At 43.3% G+C, this 16904-nt stretch overlaps 1 protein-coding gene across 1 annotated transcript in view; it reads left to right on the top strand.

Annotated features, from left to right (window-relative positions):
* The first annotated feature begins 5302 nt into the window (after positions 1-5302).
* LOC130385842 (serine/threonine-protein kinase PAK 3) overlaps positions 5303-16904 on the top strand; it is a 31081-nt gene continuing 19479 nt past the window's right edge. The window contains exon 1 of the mRNA XM_056594565.1: positions 5303-5467. The gene's annotated coding sequence lies outside the window, so the exon portion shown is untranslated. The remainder of the gene's footprint in view (positions 5468-16904) is intronic.

Here is a 16904-nt window from a genome sequence, read left to right as displayed (position 1 = left end):
TTTTGCTTGCAGTGTTCAATTTGATGTTTGTCCCGTTTTATTAATTCTTGTTAGCGGGTGGACCCCAGATCTCACTGCCATGGATAGCAATGGGTTCTATTACTGCTTCAAAGAATTTGTGCCAGATCTCAATTGGTATCTTTAGATTGATTGAAGGCCCTCCTTGCCTTGTTTCTCAGGTCATTCACTGCTTTTTTTTTTTTAAGTTTCTTGTGGTTTAAGGGCGCTATCATTTTTAGTTTGCTCTGGAGCAACAGTGTCTAGGTGGGATTTGAATTTGTGGAGGCTGGGTCTTTTTTTTACATATCATTAATTAAGCTTTACTAAGGTTCACTTTCAGGTCCCAGGTTTGAGAGGAACTGTGCAGAAGATCTAGGTGCTGCTATAGGCCTTCTTTGGTTGGGACAGCAGCACCTGGTTATCTGAAAAGACAGAAAACATTTGGATTTCAGTGTCATAGTGTTATAACACTACGACACATGGCATTACACTGCGGCATAACACTAGTAATGTTATGCCGAGTGCTGCAGACTGTTTTAATGTACTTGCTAATTGGTTCATGTATATGTTTAATAGGGTCGGACTCAAGGTTCATCCCTATCTCACACCCCGGCTTTGTGGAAAGAAGTCTGTGTGTTTGTATCTTAACTGTACATTTGTCGTTCTCCTCTTTGTGTCACCCCTGCCAGTTTGGCGGAGGGTACCTCCAACTCTCTGCAATTTAGAAGGCATCCAGTTGGACCATCCCTTGAAGGACAAGAATGTCTGTATTCCTGATTCCCTTGATGAAGTCTAGGTTTCTGCTATTCAGACCAAAGACAATCGACCTCAGGCCTTGTATATTCCAGGATCCAATGATTAAGGCGATGTGTTCCATGGTGTCCTGTGTTTGATAGTCCAGTAGTTTAGCTCCGGGATTTTGTCACCCTCCCTTTCTCTTTCTGTCCTGCTCTCTCTGACACAAACACATAAAAAAACATGTTTCTATTGTATTACAGTTGTAATATTATATTGCACATATATAATATTACATTATTATATTGCAATATTATATTGCACATGCAACAACAACTAAACCATGAGAACAGTTTTCACCCAACTGAAATGCTGATTTATACTACAAAGGACTTGGATGTGGACTTAATTCAAAATTTCATATCATCCAATGAAAATTATCTCACACCAACAATTCAGTACACACTGAAGTCCACTGACCACTGTTCAGCACTGTTGTTCTTCAACCTTGAGGCCATCCTTGTTTACACTGCGCTAATTCGGTTAATTTGCATGCCCATTGCCCACATATTCCGTTGGGGCACGAGTCACTCAGCAGCCCTCTATTATCCATTAAAGAAGAGACTCTGAGGGGTACCTGTCCCCCACACCCTCTCTCCCCCTCCTCCCTCTCGTTGTCGCCGGCTCTTTCTCATGCTAATAACGGTGGCCGCGGCCGTGGCTTGCGGCGGGCACCATCTGCCCCACCTAGGGTGCTCGGGGGGGCCTTGGGGGGCCCCCCCACCCATTGTCAATATGCTTCCAAGCAGAATGAGGGGAGATTACGCACACTCTCACACACACGCACACACACACATACACGTATTCGGACACTCACACACACACACACACACAAACACATACACACACACATGCAGTCACACACACATACACGCCAGTGGTCTATAGTGCCCCCCCCCCCCTTCCACGAGCGTGCTGCTGGATGAGAGTACGCCAGCCCGGAGGTCATTATCCTGAGCAGGGGGAGGGGCCGTTGTACGTGTGTCCTTTATACCAGACACGCAGCGCAACGTGTGTGTGATGTCACCCTGTGTTTCCAGGTAACAGAGCGGTAAGGTGTGACAAACCGAGGACAAAAAAGGGGTTTTGTTTTCTTTTTCTTTTTCTAATTTAATGTCTAGAGGACGCCAAGTGGTCGGTTGTGTTTACTGATGCTTGTCAGGGTGTAATCATAACACATTTTAAAAATACATTGGGTTTTATTTCGCTGTTTTTGTTTCTGTTCATTGTGTTACAGGTGTGATTTACTTTTTATATTTCTTTGGACTATCTTATTTGTTTATGTATTGTAACTATGGGTAGAACTTGTTGAATATTGGTTTAGAAACCTGGCGGGATTATGATTAGAATGTGTTCATTATGCCCTCCAACAGTATCGTCCTTTCATCCTCCTCCTAAAATCAGACGCGTTCAAATGACACTTAAAACTGAACAATGTAGAAATTCTTCTGAACTCAGGGAGACCATACATTTTGGACAGTCATAGAGCTGTGTCTATGCTTAGTATTTTTTTTGGTTTTCCAATCGTCCAATAGTTAACGTAAAAAGGAACATAAAGAAGAACATAACATCAAAACTGTACTTAATAAGAAGTTGCTGCCACACAAGCAAGAAGAGATCTACTGGAATATGTATTTAAGAAGGAGATTCCTCTAAAAATACCTCTGGGACATTTCAATTGACTAGATATAAACTGTTTTCCTATTTATTTTTTAGTTGATAACCCAACTTTGATAACATTTCAATGCACTTAGCAAATACTACCGTTCAAACACCACTGACAGCTTGCGATCTGCTTTTCAGCATTTTCAAGGCCTTTACTTAAAAGAGCCATTATGCTGCCTACATGCAGATTACTTATTGAACTGTCCAAGCAAAGAGACCAATGCTGCTTTGCCAACTCAACACACAATAAAGCAGCTGTCAGGGGGAGGGTCTGTCCAGACCAGCGTGGTCATGGATAGGCTCTTTGTGTCCAGCCTACTGCAAGCTGATAGGCTTCATTTAGTTATATTGACACAGGGCTTGATTGAAAAAAGGGGGGTAGGGGGGGGGGGTATTTTAAGTATATATTATATACTTAATATAATAATCTGATATAATAATAATAATCATACACACACACACACACACACACACACACACACACACACACACACACACACACACACACACATATACACACACACACACACACACACACACACACACACACACACACACACACACACACACACACACACACACACACACACACACACACACACACACACACACACACACACACACACACACGTGACACTAATGCACACTCTCTCTCTCACACAGAGAGAGAGAGAGAGAGAGAGAGAGAGAGAGAGAGAGAGAGAGAGTGTGTGGTATGGTTCTATGGGGTAATCCAATTACACTTAGAATAAGTTTTGTGGTGATCAGACAGAATGACAGTGCACTTTGCTAATAAGAATATACATATTGCATCATTTAGTTATGAGCTATATAGTGAGACCAGTTAGAAGGCCTTGGTTATCAATATCACCAGTTAACAGACCAGTTAGCAGACCTGATACAGCCCTTTGTTATCATTGTCATATGTGCTATATCTACTCTATGTATCTACTTTGCAGATATTTTATAGTATAATAATATAGTAATAGTAATAAAGATATGTCTCTTTGAGAATTTTTTTATTAAATGCAGTAAAGTTGGGCTGGTGAACACGACAGCATTGTGAGAGGCATCGCTTACCTCCATTCAACTAAATATGAAAATATTCATGCATGAAAATAATGAAAAAATGTTCAACCCAATTCAAATATTTTAACGATAATGATTCTATTATGTCGACTGTGATGTAGGCGACATTGTGCAAAAAAATGTAGCCATTGGATTATCCTGCGTTAAACAGGATGTCTCCCAACCGTCTCAACACCTGTGTTATCTGTTCAATTCCACACGGGCAAACGCATGAATATGACCAGTTAGAGGATTTACAACAGCAAGCTGCTGCTGACAAGCCATCTAGGGTTACCAGTAAATCATCGTAGAGAGGCAGACAGCAGAGTCCTCCCTCTAGCTCGGGGTCCCAGCCTTCACCCTTCATAAACCTCGACTAGCGACACAACCCCTGTTTGTGGTTGAGGTCTTATTCTGAGGTTTATGGATTAATACAGAATGGATTCAGTGAAGAGTATCTCAAAAGGAACCTTTATCAACATAACATTCACTAGGACCTAGACAAATGAAAAATACTATCCTAGCATTATGTTGTAAATAATAAATTATGTTGTAAATGTATCCATGAGTGCCAGTTACATTGAATGACGCTTTGAACGGCAATTTTATATTTCAGTCGGACAGAAAAAATTGTGGAACAGGTTGTTTCTCCATTCATGTCAAAACACAATGTATTTCCCTTTTGTCAGTTGAAACCAAATGACAGTTGACCAATTAACCTGTCAGCTGTTGCTCCTGAACAGAAGCCTAAACAACTGCATTGGGAAACACTGACAAATGCACCCCAAGACTCATATATCTTTTGTTGTTCCAACAATTAATTGTTTAAAAGCAACAACAACCAATTACAAATATTTCTGTAATTGGGAAATTGTATTCTCAATGATTCCTTTCTCTGATTAATATTGTTATTAAATTGTTCCAAATCTCGCTGTTTTTCCACACTGTTTTCATAATATTATAATTTCATTTTATTGGCCAAAACTAAATCTCTATTTCTGTTGACACCCACAGAGCAGCCATGTTATTCTCTAGGAACCGACAAGACGACGTTGTCATGACAACCAGCCATGATTCAGAGTGCCTGTGATAGGTCTCCACCTAAAGGCAAGAAGCCCGAGCCGGAGACGGAGCAGATGCTGAAGCCATTCAGCCAATCACAGGTGACACAGAGGAAAAGATGACATCATAGGCAAATTAGGGCAAATGAAACGCGGGTTTGGTTTCTCGGCTCCGCTTGTCTAAGAACTGTATTTTGTGAACTGTATTTTGACGCGTTTGGTACTGATAAACACATGTGATTAAGGTAATTTGCTGCTTTTGTGTGTTAACTTATTAATCTCGATCATTAAGGCCTGCATACATTACAACCAACAATACGATTGCTTTATACTTTAAAACGTTTGATATATTGTAGTACAGAGGCAAGGCTTTTCTGATAGATTTGGAACTGGACACCCTTGCCCAACAATATAACAATAATAATTAAAAAAAAAACGTAATACTGATTTTTGTTTACGTTATTTATTACTATTACGATATAATAACGACCACATATTTATTTTGAAATACAAAATATTTATCAGAGCTTCCTTCCTCGCCAGTCAACCGGCAGATTTGCTCCTCAAACAGAAAACCAACCCCTGCCTCTGCGCATGTCTCCTCCCCCCAGACGGTGCTGCCTTCATTAATATTCATCGTCTCAGCCAATAGGCAGGGCAGGGCGGATGACATCATGGGCTAGGGAACAGTGAGCAGTCAGTGAAGCATCCAGCCTGCCGAACGAGCCTGCTTTTTAGGGTCAGGAACTGGTCTGACAAGAGAATGGCAGTCGTGCCTGTAAACTGACAATAGGAGTGTACAGTGGACGATGAAGCTACCAGCACACTGGACCCCAAGGCAGAGACGCTGAGCAAGAGAATGTCAAGACATATTTCAGGTAATTCGCTTTCTGTGTGGTATGGCAGTTGGAGATGTGGAGGAGAGGGCTAGGGAGGGAGGAAGACAGGGAGGGAGGGGGGACTCGGGGAGCGCTGTGCAAGGAGAGGGCAGCCGTTTTCCATCATCTACTTTGTATTCTGCTATGATGCTACAGGCAGCGGTGTTACCAGGGGCCGTGATACACCTGGGAAGAGGGGTGGAAGAGGGGGGGGGGGGGGGGGGGGGGGGCGCGATCCCCGCACCGCATCCCATGTCTGAGTATGCCGCCCCCCACTCCTACTCCCACCCCCCATCTCCGCATCACACCGCCACTACTGTATTTCATGCATCTCTTCCGCTTCACAAAAGGCGTCTTGATGGTACGATGCGAGAATCAATAGTGGCGTTCAGATGGGCCGTTTGTGTGTGTGTGTGTGTATGTGTGTGTGTGTGTGTGTGTGTGTGTGTGTGTGTGTGTGTGTGTGTGTGTGTGTGTGTGTGTGTGTGTGTGTGTGTGTGTGTGTGTGTGTGTGTGCGTGCGCGCGTGTTTATGTGTATGTGATAAAGAGTTCAGTTGAAATGCAGCAGCTGCAGTGACTTCACTGGAACAAAAAAAAAGGAAAAAATATATGCAGTGCTATTTTGGGTTGATAGACACCGGGAGTGCGGATGGATCCGAGCTGTACCATGGATGGGAGCGATGGATGCTGTTTATGCCGGCGGATGCTCCTTTGTTATCACCGCAGTGATTTCTGCCTGCTTCTTCTTCTAATGGAAGGCTTTTATGAGCCGCTAGCTGTCTACTACCCCCTCCCTCTCCACTAGCTAACACATAACGTAGTAGTGGCCTGGTTGTAACATGCATCGGGCAGCAGTGGTTATATGGCGGCCTGTGTGACAGAGAGATATACAACATCTGGTCACCTGACTTCATCTGTGATGTGCGTGTGTGTTTGAGTGTGTGTGTGTGTGTGCGTGCGTGTGTGTGTGCGCGGGGGCGGGGTTGGGTCCTGTGGGAGCGTAGCTATTCAGCCTTGGATTCTTCCACAGCCAAACAAGGATGGTGAGGAGACAGGGGATGGAAGGGGCCATTCTACCTCCCATAACGGGTCCATATCGGGGGATGGGTTCAGGTAGCATCGCACTCCCCCCCCCCCCCCCCCCCACCCCCCATCCTTCCACCAGGAAGCCCAGTCATCGCTTCTGCTGCCGTGGAGCAATGGCTGATGGGAAACCTGTTGTCTGATGGGGGAAGGAGAGTCGGGGAGGGAAGAGAGAGAGAGAGAGAGAGAGAGAGAGAGAGAGAGAGAGAGAGAGAGAGAGAGAGAGAGAGAGAGATGGGGGTAGAGAGGGGGAGGAGAGAGGGGAGAGAGAGGGAGTGTCAGAGGGGATGGAGTGAGAGGGGGGAGGGGAGGTTAGGAGGATAGGGGGAAACGGGGAGTGAGAAGAGTTGGAGGGACAGAGGGAGAGAGAGGAGGGGGGGGAGAGAAGTTGAGATGAGGAGAGAGCAAGAGGAGGGGAGAGAAGGTGACAGGAGGAGAGAGGAAGAGGAGGGGGGATGGAGGGATTTAGAGAGATGGAGGGACAGAAAGAGATGGAGGAGATGGAGGGACAGAGAGGGAGACAGGGGAGTAAAGAGACAGCACAGGGAAGGCAGGGGGCACAGAGGGAGGGGAGGACTATACGTGTTCCTCCCGGTGTATCTATCTGTAGCTTGTCGTGTTGGTACCGTATTGATACGCGTTTCAGACACACTCTGTGTTACATAATGTCTTCACCACATCCGCACCAAATCACCCTCCCAGCATTCAAGTTTTTTTTACATTGATTTGCTCTAACTGTTTTACACAGTGTTATCCACCTCATCTATGTCAAAGAATGAAATTGGAATATGACATCGTAAGCCATGAAGCTCTAGAATGGATAGATGAGACACATGGCCCAAACAGACAACCACATGAGGTCAGGATCTATTTTGTGTTTTCTATGATTGATATTCATCGTGGGTTGGCTTTTCCTCTGAAAAACACGGGTTCATGAATTGTTCATCGGTTGCCTCGGTCTGGAGCTCTGTGTTCTTGGGTCTAACTTTATTACATATTCATATCACCTTTAGCAACTCGTAAGACCCCCACGCCTCTGTCAGCCAGCTTGCATCGACACTGTCTGTGTATGTGTGTGTCATGTACTTTCTATTGCTGTGTGTGTGTGTGTGTGTGTGTGTGTGTGTGTGTGTGTGTGTGTGTGTGTGTGTGTGTGTGTGTGTGTGTGTGTGTGTGTGTGTGTGTGTGTGTGTGTGTGTGTGTGTGTGTGAATGGATGCTGTGTATAAGTGTGTAATATACTTTCTATTGGTCTGTGTGTAGCTGAGTCTTACAATACCGCTGGCTAAACGTTATGTGTACCGTTCACAATTTGTCTCTCATGCAATTAATTGAATGGAGCGGAGTAGACGTAGTAACTTTGTAAAGGAAATAAAAACGCATGGTCTCTGTGTACAGGTACACATGGTAATGAGTGTTGCCAAGATAAGGCCAAATGCACATTTTGTTTGTTTGGACAATAAAGCTATCAGACTCTATTATATTTGACTTATAGATTACTCTACTCTAACCTCCTCTTTACTACAATGCGCTATTATATTGTGTTCTTTATATTGTGCTTACTCTATTATATTATATCTACTGTAGTATTTAGGTGGCATAGGCTACCAGAGCTAGAGTGGATTCTGTACGTTGACACAACAGATAACTCAATCGATATCAGATGCCTCCCTATTCACTGTTTATGAATGTGGATACAATCAAAACACATGGACATGTAATGTCAAATAATTAATTATACAAAGCTCTGACGGTTCCTCATGTTTTTGTTCTGGGTGGCCAGGTGGGTTTAACAGCAGCAGGCGTACCTAGCAGGTGTTAGCATTAAGAGTATCTAGGAATACAGTCTCCCTCTGTTTTGCTAGGATAATGTGACACCAAACTGGAGCCTGTTATGCAAATATATTTAAATGGTTATGTGTCCCGGTGCAACCCTTTCCCATAGCAATGCTGATGGTGGTTTAGTAATAAAGGATAGATAGGTGGATAGTTAAACACCAGAGACAGATAAACAAGTTATATTTTTCCGATGTATGCTTATAGCTTTATCCTTGGCTTACGCTAAACTTTTAGTATTGAAAAGTATTGGTTTCACAAACTTGACCAAATGATTCGCAATTAAATGTTTATTCTTAATTGGTGAACGATTCATTTGTAATTTGTAATTTAATTTTTTTAATTTGTCCTGACAGATAATACTGGGGTTATAGCATAGACTATTTGACCTCTGACTTCGCATATTATACTGAAGCAATGTTGTTTTTTATGTTTGTGTAGTTTTGGAATTAACTTTCAGTTTGTGTGTGTGTGTGTGTGTGTGTGTGTGTGTGTGTGTGTGTGTGTGTGTGTGTGTGTGTGTGTGTGTGTGTGTGTGTGTGTGTGTGTGTGTGTGTGTGTGTGTGTGTGTGTGTGTGTGTGTGTGTGTGTGCGTGCGTGCGTGCGTGCGTGCGTGTGCCTGTGGCATGCGCGTGTGTGTCGGACATCTGTTGTGTGTATGTCTGTCAGTATGTCTGAAGTATGTTGTGTGTATGTCTGTGTGTATATCTGTGTTGGTGTATGTCTACCGTGTGTGGCTCTATGACGTGTGTGTTTGTATGTCTGTGTGACATGTGTGTGTGTGTGTGTGTGTGTGTGTAGGTGTGTGTGTCTACACCTCTATGTGTGTTTGTGTATGTGTCTGACGTCTGTGTGCTTGTGTGTGTGTCTGTGTGCGTGTGTGTTTGTAGTCTTTTCTGTATTTGGTGACTTGTGTCACTGAAACCTAACACAGAAGGCTGATCTTACCTTAACTCAGCTAACAAAGACATTAGCCTTTGTTAGCATCTTAGCCCCAGTCTGTACAGCGGGCTGTTTGTAACGCGATACGAGGGCTAGATACAAATAGTCCTCCATCTGTTTATGGGCCGACACGCTGGTTAAGTCTGGCTGAGTTTGGGGTGAAGACCCTTAAATACACAACTAACCCTCAGGGATGGGGAAGCACTGGAGTATTTTTTACTACCTAGTACTTAAAATTATTTACTTTAGTGAATGTTAGATAAGTTACATGAGTATAGAGTTTGGGTTTGTACTGGCTAACCACTTAAAGGGATTATGATAATATAACGCTGCATTAATCCCAGAAGGGAAATTAAGTAACCAACTGATTTTTTTTTAAAAAACATAAATCACACAAACAAACAAACAAACAAACAAACAAACAAAATGATCATGATGATTGTGGTTATGATGATTATGTTAACAATCCTTTTTCTTTCGCTTAAGATGACTTTCACTTTCATTAGAAAACAATTGGGGCAGGTAGCACTGGATGAGACAAAGGATATGAGCACTGCTGGTATCCTTACCACACATTTACACACACAAACACACACACTGTGTGTGTTTGTGTGTGTGTGCGTGCCGTGAACCTTTGTGTATGTATCTGGGTTTGTGTGTTTGTGTCTATTTGTATTCATGCATGAGTATATGTTTATGTGTGTGTGTGTGTGTGTGTGTGTGTGTGTGTGTGTGTGTGTGTGTGTGTGTGTGTGTGTGTGTGTGTGTGTGTGTGTGTGTGTGTGTGTGTGTGTGTGTGTGTGTGTGTGTGTGTGTGTGGGTATATTCCAGTGTGTGTGTGTTTGTGTGTGTGTGTGTGCGTGTGTGTGTGTTTGTGTGTGTGTGCATTTGACTGCTAGTCTGACTAATTGTCCTTCATTTATTGTCATGTTTACCCAGTGATGTCATTTTGGCCACCAGTTAAGAATAGGAGGCAGTTAATTGTGTGTGGTGTTTCTGTGCAGACTATAGAATGTATGTGTGAGCAGTGAGGAGTAGGGCAGTAGGCTAGCGGTGGTAGGTGTGTCACATTCACAGTCTGTCTGCTGTGGATTAGCGTGGACGATTGGAAGCCATCTGCCCATTCTGTCTTAAAGAGGGGAGGGGGAGCAAGAGACATTGACACAGACTGACAGAGATAGAGGAAGCACATCGACACTCACACACAAACACAGACACAGGCATGCGCACAGACACACACACACACACACACACACACACACACACACACACACACACACACACACACACACACACACACACACACACACACACACACACACACACACACACACACACACACACACACACACACATTCGCAGAGGCACACACAGTCCCATACACGCCCTCACACACGCAAACACACACACATTTGCGCAGGCTAACAAACACATGCACTCACACACAAAGACCCCCCACACACATACACACAGAAACACAGTGTAAAATTGGGCTCCATATGTAGGATGATTTTGTATATCTGTCTTCTGGGAGGGTTTTGTGTGTGTGGGTTAAATATGAATCGTTAATGCCACTGTTGGTGCTGCATTAACCCTGTCATTGGGGTTGATTGGGATGTTTCAGAGACTGATCAGAAGGGAGATGTCAAATTAATGTGCAGTAATACGAAGCTGCAAGTTTCCCCTTTGTCGGGGGGGGGAAACCCTTATTTTATTTTATGAACATAAATATGTTTGATCTAATGAGCATTTCCGTTAGCACATTTGTAGTCAAAGCACATTTCTTTCAAAAGTGGAAAAGTTTATGGTTCCAGAGGTTTTGCAACAATTTTACATGTGTAATTACAATTCAATTATAATATCTAATTCATAGCAGAACACAACAACAATGAAGTTGATAGAATACCAGGCCTATTTATGCTTACTACATAGCCTCTCACAGCCGTTATCAGCAATAGTCTGCGAGGCTAGATTCTGATAGTTTTCTCTTGATTATGACTTGGGCTGCAATAATAAAGAGATCTAGTTTCGAGTCCTTACCAATCCCTAATAAACTCATGTAAGGTTGCGTTTTTCAACGTTATCGCAAACCAGAAATATTCCTTATGTCTTCACAAGCATATGCTAACTGGCAGAAGATCTTAGCTACCCAACATATCCTAGCTACCTAGATCTGAGCCATCAGCAGATTCTAGCAGTGCATAGAAACTTACACTCGATGCTACCTAGTAGCCGATAGGGGTGTAACGATACATCGATGTAGATCGATACATCGATTGATTGGCGAACGATCCAACTGCATCGATGCAACGGCCAAACATCGATGCATATCGCAGTATTACACCCTTTTATTATTATATATCTCCTTTTGCGGGTGTTTGTGAAACTATTTCTGCGCAAAGCGCCAAGCCGCTCGTATCCATTCACCGGTTAAACGAGGCAACAGCGAGCACATGTGTTAGCGCGAGGATATCTAGTTTCGGTTTGTGTCTAGATTGGGCATGTGTCCCGTTTTTCCAGCCTAACGTGATTAAAAGTAGCCAAATCGGGCTGAAAAATTTGCCCAATCTGGCAACACGGACGGCTTATCTTAACAGCCAAGATGATTCCGAGGGATGTTTTGTTTTTAGAAGAAAACTATCCACACAGATAGGTTGGGAATGGTCTACATTCAAAATGAAAGATCATTACAGGCTCTTTAATTTAAGCCATAAAAAACCTTTGGCACTTAAATGCAATTATGTGGCACTTTATTATTTGTATTAAAAATTGATTTTTTTGTTTTAAATATCCGGAAGAGCAAAGAAATAAAATGATGAAATTATAATTAAGTTGATGTGAGTTGATGTGATTGTAAGAGGTTGTGTTAAATGGGCATATGATATCATCTCATATCGATCGCATGCCCCTGAATCGAATTCGTATCGCGGCAGACTTTTGATATCGGCAAATATCGTATCGTTGTCCAATGAATCGATATAATATCGTATCGTGATGAAACCAGAGATTTACACCCCTAGTAGCCGATGATAACTAGCAGAAGATAAAAGCTAGCAATAAAGTAACTACTGGAAGGTCCGGTTTAGCAGAAGATGCTTGCTAGCAGCAGATGTTAGCTGGGACCAGTAGCCTAGCAGCCATGTCCTCCTGGTGAAGGTGGCTGGGGTGTCAGTCTAAATTGGCCCTCTTGACTAAGTGGAGTATAAAACACCCCCATGATAAAAAGGAATGATTAACTACACAACAAGAACAATCACTCAGTCGTCAAAAGCTGACATTGATGGTGGTGATTGTTCTCTGCCCACCCCCCCCCCCAGCTACTAAACCAGCAGTATGGCAGTCATTATCAGATCCCCATAGTTCTGATCATCCTCCCCTCCCCTTCTCCTTCCACTGCCCTCTAGCTGTCCACCCCATCCGAGCAATCAGCCTTCCTCAAGGAAACATGGCCATCGTCGTCGTTGAAGCCAAGTCACACAAGAATGACCGCCCTAATCAGAAAAATGTGATTCAAATCCAACCTCCACCCTTCCCCTCCTCCACCTCCTCCACCAGCACTTTGCCACCCCACTGAAAGCATACGTTGGCTCTAGAGGGGCCTTATTCACCTAGTGGCCATCTTGGTTTGAATTCTGTATTCAGTTCCAGCTTGTGCTTAGAACCAAGATGGCCACCAGGTGAATAAAGCAAATTAGAGCCTCCTCTTCCAGTGCCAGCCCCGTTCAAATTAGGCATTAATGTTTCAAAGAGGATCAGGGAGAAATATGCCCATATCAATATTTGATGGTGCAGGCAAAACCTGAAAATACCAGCATTACTATCTAGGTTGAATAGGCTGCCACGATAGCCACGACACCAGACACGTTTTTCTGTTCTGTGTGTGTGTGTGTGTGTGTCTATGTTTGTGTGTGTGTGTGTGTGTGTGCGTGTGTGTGTGCGTGTGTGTGTGTGTGTGTGCGTGTGTGCGTGTGTGCGTGTGTGCGTGTGTGTGTGTGTGTGTGTGTGTGTGTTTGTTTGCATGTGCATGGGTGCGTCTCTGTAGTGTGAATCTATAGGTTTTCTTTGGAGAAGTATACTGCCTCTATCTTCCTCCACAGCTAGGTTTATAATGTGGCAAGCCAAGCATGGAGTCAAGTGAGATATCGGACCACATTGGCCCATGAAGAGTCACATGGCTCAGTTACTCATGTATCTGGTGATATAATTAGTTCCAACAGCCAGCTGTGTTTCGGGGGATAACACATTCACTCTCTTGCATAACAATGTGCATAATGTTAGCGGTATTGATCCACGGGCTGCTGGTTGGAATCAACAGAACTATTGATCTAGAAACGATAAGGGCCATGTGCATAATGACCCTCTGTTGCCGGCTCCACCCTTACAGTGGAATATTTCAGCCTATCTTTTGTCCTAAGCTCTGTGTCAACTAAATGGGCAAATGGTGGGCTTAATGTTTATCTTTTATGTCGAGAGCACGGCTTAACTGTGTCTGAGAGGAGCGAGGGGACAGGGGAAAGGGGAGAGGTGAGGGAGATGGTAGGTTTCGGTCGCTGCTGGTCGGTCAGTATATAGGTCAGCGCTTTATGGAGAGTCAGTGATGTCTTCAGAGCTGCCCTATGTCTAGGAGAATAGACCACTTATCCTCACTGCCCCTCAGGTGACATGGGGCATCCCAGCCAGACCGCAATAAGAAGCACACAGCCAGAGATTTGTGAACATTAATGATACAAAAATGTGCTTTGGATTTTCCTTGTATTTTATTGGCATTGCGTGTTGTTTTTAACTGTTTTTGTGGTATCTAAAAAGAGAGTCTTGAGAAGTATTATTATTATTGTTGTGTAGTTTCATCTTGACTCCCTCATTTGGTCTGGTTATGGTCGTTGCTCGTATACAAAACAATACCGATACAATGAACATGGTGAATTCATTACACGTTTATTTCACTGTTAGACCCTTAATTCTCTTTTAGTCATTAAAAGCAGATGCTTTTCACCAAACTAAGGAAGGGAAGTGGACATTTTGTGTATGAGCAAGGTGACCGTTTCGGTCAACAGCTGCGTTTAGATTGATGAGGTTCATAATTGGGCCTCAATTACAATATTTATAGCGAGGGTAGGGCATTACCCTACCTTGCTATCCAAGCACAAAAAAATCCAAGCCCTCCCTTTTCCAGGCCTCCCTCTTAAGCCACTCCCCCAAAAACTGTGACTCGCTTGCAAGTCTTAGCAATAGCTCTGCCTAGCATTGTGGAAGACTCGGGTCAGGTGAAGTGAGTGCATGCAGGTAGCCAGGCAACAGTTTTTTTTGCTAGCTTTAATTGAACAAAGTTAATTGAATTGAAATAAGTGTACTTCAATCCACGCACCCACTTTTAAGCTAGCTGGTGAAGGTTATTCTATTATCATACTTGTAGAACATTCATTGTGTTCTATCTGTGTAGCTTTATTCGTGTTCTCACAAGCACCTGTATTTCATCTACGTTGTCACGCAGTCCTTCTGTGACACAAATATGGTATTTACAGCTTGCCTGGCACCCTTTGCATGCAAAGTTATACAGCCCTACACAATCCCCCCTTTTAAGAGGATCTTTCACGGTTGGTGAGCATTTTCCTGGACCAGTGCCAGCAAGGTGGAATCTGTTGGTTGGTATTGTAGTTCTATCACGTTTACTTCCTGACTACAAACAAACCACCTGGTAAATGGTTGTCACAGGGTCAAGAGGCTGTAATAACTTTTATGAAATGAAAAGTCTGTTTGTTGTGATTGTTCTGTGCTGTGTGTCAGTACAAGTTGGCATGCGATACAGTGAAACATGACACAAACATGAACTGCCTAATCCGCTCACATAAAACATGCAAATAAGACTTGCCTACAGCATTGAATAACTTTCATCACTTTTGAAGGGTACTAATTTTCTCCCTTTTGTTTGATTTAAAATGCCTCTTCCTTTTCTGTTAATCATGTAAAACCAATAGTTTTCCTCAGTACAAAGTACAATGCTTAATGCTATACTATACTGTCTATATCGTATCATACAACACGTTTACATTATACAGTAAATCCATTGGCATTTAGCTTGCTATATATTCCATCAGAAGCAACCCATGCTATGTAAACCACTAGCACACAGTTATACTAGTATACTGTATACTATATATCCTGATAGCATATCACACTATTCAATGTAAGGGATAAATTACATTTATTTATTAGCATATAATTGTATACATAATGTATAATGATAATGTACAGGACCATGTCAGGGTTTATTTTCACGATAATGTCCAGCTCGCTGTACATTAACCCGCCTTTTATAAGTCTGTTTACTAAAGTAATTAATAATTTGCCACAGAATATAATCATTCATTAATTATTGTATTGATTTAAAAATAATTTGATTCCTTCCGCTAATAAAAACGAGTCGGTTGGAAATAATCTCCATAGCAGTGGTCAACGCTGTTATTCATCAACTGAAATAACAGACCAATCACAGAATGCTGGGATTGACCAATCAGAATCGAGCATTCATCAAAGCCGAGTATTGAATACCATTAGCATACGGTACTCTCTACTCTGCTCTGCACCAGCTCCCTGGCCTGAGCGTGTATCCCCGTCTCATGTAGCTGTGTGGCGAGTGAGGGTCTGACTGCCTCTGTTCCTGTACGGTATGATGGGTGTTACACCACGGGCCTCCAGGCGCTGCATGGGACAAGGGCTGAGATGCATGATGGATGGGGGATGGGGGGTGTGAGACAAGGGGATGTGAAAGTGTTGTGAAGATGTACGCCTGCCGGCACCCGGTTCCAATGTTGCAGCAGAGTAGAATCAGGGCACATTGAACTAACCTACTTTTATTCTCTGGTCAGCCCAGCCATCGGACAGGCGTGAAATCCGGAGAGCTCTTTGGGTGTGCTTTAATACTGGGAGTACGCACCTGTTTTGATTTCAGTGAGGGGTGCTAGGTTTTAAAAGACACCATGGGATCATAACAATTTTTACCTTGTTAGAACTTTGTCCAATTATGTTGTTCCATTTCTCTGCAAAACACACAGAAAAAGGATCTGTTGTGCTCTAAAAGTCAATGTTGAAGGACGGGGGAATCGTTTGATCCTATATGCTCTCAGTCAGGGGTTTGTTCCAGTTTGATATTGGAATAGTCCAAATCCACCAATTTACCCTGCCCGAATATCTCATTGACTTCATCAACAATGCCACCATGACCTATTGATGTTCTCAATGTGGTTCTAAAGGCAGAGGATCTGGTACTGCCGCATTGTCCACAGTAACAAGACGCCTCCTATACTAATACCAGGCCGCGGCAGAGAGTGCACCGTTCAAGGTGTGTAATGTAAGCAGAGCCCACTCTGGTGCACGTACGTACCACTGTGGCATTCAGCGCGCACGCTCGGATATGCCCTCTACGTTCTCCCATTACCGTGGTTACTCGAAGGAGTTCGGAGAGGAGGGATTATCCCCGGAACGAGACGGAGAGCAGCTCGGAGATGAAGTAGAGTCCTCTGCGTTCTCTTAGTCTTCCTGCACGCTTTCTATTCGTTGCGCAATTGGGCACTTTAAA

The sequence above is a fragment of the Gadus chalcogrammus genome, chromosome 7, assembly GCF_026213295.1.
Source record: "Gadus chalcogrammus isolate NIFS_2021 chromosome 7, NIFS_Gcha_1.0, whole genome shotgun sequence".
Lineage (NCBI taxonomy): Eukaryota > Metazoa > Chordata > Actinopteri > Gadiformes > Gadidae > Gadus > Gadus chalcogrammus.
This window is presented reverse-complemented; position numbering and strand designations above follow the sequence as displayed.